The sequence below is a fragment of the Oncorhynchus clarkii genome, chromosome 29, assembly GCF_045791955.1.
Source record: "Oncorhynchus clarkii lewisi isolate Uvic-CL-2024 chromosome 29, UVic_Ocla_1.0, whole genome shotgun sequence".
NCBI lineage: Eukaryota > Metazoa > Chordata > Actinopteri > Salmoniformes > Salmonidae > Oncorhynchus > Oncorhynchus clarkii.
The window spans coordinates 34,731,065-34,735,757 of record NC_092175.1 but is presented as its reverse complement, the minus strand read 5'-3'; positions in this window follow the sequence as shown (position 1 = coordinate 34,735,757).

Genomic DNA, 4,693 nt, shown 5'->3' with positions numbered 1-4,693 from the left:
TATAAACCCCGTAACCATGTATTGTAGGTGTATACTTTGGTTTCAAAGTAGATTTGTTTAAGATTACCAAGAAACCCACTGCAGTAATTTAACACAGCTGATTGAGCTCCTGCAGATTAAATATGTACACTGAGCCACCATTTCCAGTGTGTCAGAAAGGGAAAGACAAACACTAGTCCGATCGTTCACTCTGGAATCTGGATCATACTTAGTCTGACTATGGAGATGCAATGTTTACACGTGGATTGAAAAGATAATGAGGAACTTACCTGATGCAGATTTTCTACATTCTCTATTTCTTTATGTTTCCCTACCAGTCTGTCCCTTTTCTGATTACTTCTAGATCATTTTTTTATGGTGATTGGGTGATCCTGTTAGAATTGGTGGGATTCTTATCCAATCCTCATGGTCGGTGGCTGTGGCTCCAAGAGACGTCTCTCAGCTCCCACCATGGAGCAGAGAACTCGAATCAGGAACAGGGAAGGCTGATTACCCAGAATCTCCATCCCTATACTCCTCCCCACTGCGGGGTAAAATAACAAGAGCACCACTGATAATCCAGGAGGTTTTCTCTAGCATCAGATAAGAGACTGATAAATGGCTGGGTACCTTCTCTCTCTCTGTAAGAAGGGGTGTCTGTGGTGTTCTAGCTCTGTTCTGTTATCCTGCGCTCGTCTCACCCCACACAGGTTGCAGTGCTCTGCTCACTCCTCCCTGATTGGTGTAGCGGCAGGGCCGGGGGCTCGCCGTGCGTTTGCCGCGGTTGTCATGGTGTCGAGCGGAGTGTGGTCACAGCGGCAGCTGCGGCAGATGCCCTTCTCCAACCCCTCTCGGTCTCTGTCAAAACTGCCAGCTCCTCCCCTCCTGTCTGTCTGTCTGTCTGTCCTTACATCAGACTCCCCTCTTTGGCGCTTTGCTTTCTCACTCTCTTTTCTCACGCTAGTCTTTCTCAACCCTCCCTCTCTCCCTCCTCCTCGTCTATCTGTCTCCCCTCCTTATCACTCCTACACCAGCCTCCTCTCCCCCACTCATTCATCTTCAGTATCTGCTTGTATAGGGGCTGTTGATGTCAGCTCTTCTCTCTCTGCTCCCTAAATTGCAGGTGAAATTAGTCATCCGAGGCTAATCAAGGATCAAGGGATTTTACATGGCTTTACCCATTCCTGCCTGTCGCCACCAATCCTACAGAGTTTAGTCTATAATTCTGCAGTTCACCATTTGCATGCATAATCAATACATGAACCTGTAATGTAGGCTACCTTGTGTTGCATCTAACCAGACTGTAATTGTGCTACCCTAATTGTGTTAATTGAATGGAGCCCCATGTATTCTGGTGACTCTCCATATGGATCCAGACCCATTGTGGGGATAAATGAAGAACCTTTGAAATGACAATAGGAGAGAGGATATGTGCCAGCGATGTGCTCAGCCTCATGGAAAGCAAGACAGGCGAGCAGAGAGTGAGGGGATCATTGATTCACTGTGGTGTTCGTTTTCCCCAGTCAGATGACATTACCTATACAGGAATGGCTGGCTTGTGGCACTGCAGACGACACACACTGCAGACGACACACACAGCAGACGACACACACAGCAGACGACACACACTGCAGACGACACACACAGCAGACGACACACACTGCAGACGACACACACAGCAGACGACACACACAGCAGACGACACACACAGCAGACGACACACACAGCAGACGACACACACAGCAGACGAGGCGTATCTAACTACTCACTAGAAACAATAACAGGCCAACTTAGATTCAGTGTGTCACTGGCATACCAATATCATTCTGAAAAACATGCCCGGTCTTTAATAAGAATGCAAATGTAGCGCCAGCAGGTATTCACAAGATGAAAAGATCTGAGGATGTCCCACACTGCTTCTGTTCAACAAAAATAAATTATTTTTTTGTTCTTCGAAAGACTCCATCAAAATCCCCTGATTGATTACCCATGCTAATGATTATCATCGTACATCTGTATCACATAGGGATGATTTGATAGCCTAAATCCTGCTCAGACAATCTCCCTGGTTAGTCTGCAATCCAGTCAACCACACCTAATCTTTAGAGTGATTAATTTAATTACTTGATGAATTTAGAAAATCCTGTAATTAGAAATTGGCAATGTGGGTTATTCATCAAGATGCAGCCTGGACTGTGGCTAAACTCTCTTCCCCATAGTGCTGTTTCCTCATCTCTGCTCCTTTGATGGCTTGTGGGTCTTGACATCCATAATGTATACGATGGGTCTGTTCTCTAATTTATTCCTGCTGAAATAAATCCTGCATGATGTGGCTTTCCATGTTTCTCTTCATTTGTCTGAGGCAGGAAAGAATTGTCTCAGTAAACAAAGAGAGATGGGGGGGGGGGGTAGCTTGGTCTTGGTTATTCAGGTTTGATTATTAGATTGTTATTTAAATTAGGCAAAAAACATGGCTCTATATATCGTCAGGAAAAACATCAGAATAAAGGTATTTAAATAACCAAAGGAAATATTTGGGTCACGAAACAGAAAAGGGACGACAAACAGAAGAGAGAGAGAGAGAGAGAGAGAGAGAGAGATGCTCAATTCGGAGAGGGTGGGGATAAGAGATCATTCTGAGAGGGTGGGGACAAGAGATCATTCTGAGAGGGTGGGGACAAGAGATCATTCTGAGAGGGTGGGGATAAGAGATCATTCTGAGAGGGTGGGGACAAGAGATCATTCTGAGAGGGTGGGGACAAGAGATCATTCTGAGAGGGTGGGGACAAGAGATCATACTGAGAGGGTGGGGACAAGAGATCATACTGAGAGGGTGGGGACAAGAGATCATACTGAGAGGGTGGGGACAAGAGATCATACTGAAAGGGTGGGGACATATGCTGTCATGGGTGCACAGAAGCTCCCCCTCGCTCTCTCTAGTCTACACTGGTTTAGAGGGGTTGGTGAATCTGGGAAAATTAAGCAGCTTGTGGCCAAGAGCAGAGCACATACACAGGTTTTAAGAGGTTAAGATTACAGGAGGGAGATTTGTTTGATCAATTATCTTCTTATGTTGGACAAATGTCTATGTTGATTGTGGGCTATTATGGCACAGTCTGTTGGACAAATTAGGTTTGTGTAATATGCCCACGTGTGACTGAGCAATGATATACTTTTAGATAACCATTCCAAACCAATGCACAATGAACGATTTCACAACAGAGAGTGGTATATCCAGGAAGTAAGCGTGGTGATGTAACCATATATGACACATATGTCAGAGTCAAGGCCCGCGGGCCACATCCGGCCCGCAAGAAGGTTTTTTACGGCCCCTGGGATGATCTTGATTTATTATTAGAACCGGCCCGCAGCAAGCCGGCAGCCCGCAGATCTTTTACACGCACCAATACTACATTTCCCACAATGCAAAGGTGACGCACCGAGCAGTAGGCTGCTTCATTTCAATATTTATTGGCACAGCAGTCGTCAGCATCACAGTAAAATTAACTTTCAGATACCCATCAAAAATGGCAAAACGGAAGGTGGATACTGAGAACCGGGGGTTTCAAACAAGGTGGGAGTCGGAGTATATGTTCACGAAGGTAGCTGGAAAACCTGTGTGTCTTCTGTGTGGAGAAAGTGTGGCGGTACTGAAAGAGTATAATCTGAGACGACATTATGAAACGAAACACGCGGACAAAAACAAGAATATGGACATGGAACAAAGGCTACAAAAGGCAGAGGAATTAAAACGAGGCCTCAAATCTCGACAGGCTCTGTTCAAAAAAGCCAAATCACAAGGCCAGGCTGCTGTCAAGGCCAGTTTTATTTTGGCAGAAGAGATCGCTAAATCAGCCCGGCCATTTACGGAGGGGGATTTCATCAAAAACTGCATGATTAAAGTTTGTGACAAAGTTTGCCCAGAAAAAAGGCAACTCTTTTTAAATGTGAGTCTGAGCAGAAACACCATTGCCGAGAGAGTAGACCAGTTGTCCATCAATCTAAAAGAGCAGCTTGTGAAAAAGGGAAAAGATTTTATTGCATATTCCTTGGCTGTGGATGAGAGCACCGACATTTCTGACATTGCCCAGTTGTCAATTTTCATCCGCGGAGTGGACTCCAACCTAAGCGTGACAGAGGAGTTTTTGGCTTTACGTCCTATGCATGGCACAACTACGGGGCATGATTTGTATGAAGAGGTGTCAAGATGTGTAAATGAGATGGAGCTGCCTTGGGAAAAACTCGTGGGTTTGACAACCGACGGAGCACCTGCGATGTGTGGACACAGGAGCGGACTGGTGGCGAAGATACGGGAAAAGATGCAAGAGGAAAACGCGACAGGTGAGCTGACAGCTTATCATTGTATCATACACCAGGAAGCGTTGTGCGGTAAAGCCTTGAAAATGGAGCATGTAATGAGCATCATCACGCGCACAGTTAACTTTATCAGAGCCAAAGGTTTGAATCACCGCCAGTTCAAGGCATTTCTGACGGAGTTAGAAACGGAGCATGGTGATTTGCCTTATCACACAGAGGTGCGATGGCTAAGCCAGGGAAAGGTGCTTCAAAGATGTTTCGAGCTTCGTGAGGAGATTTGTCTGTTCTTGGACAGCAAAGGGAAAGACACAACACAACTCCGAGACGAAATGTTTCTGTGTGAAATGGCTTTTCTGTGTGACATTACGAGTCATCTGAATGCAATAAACTTGCAGCT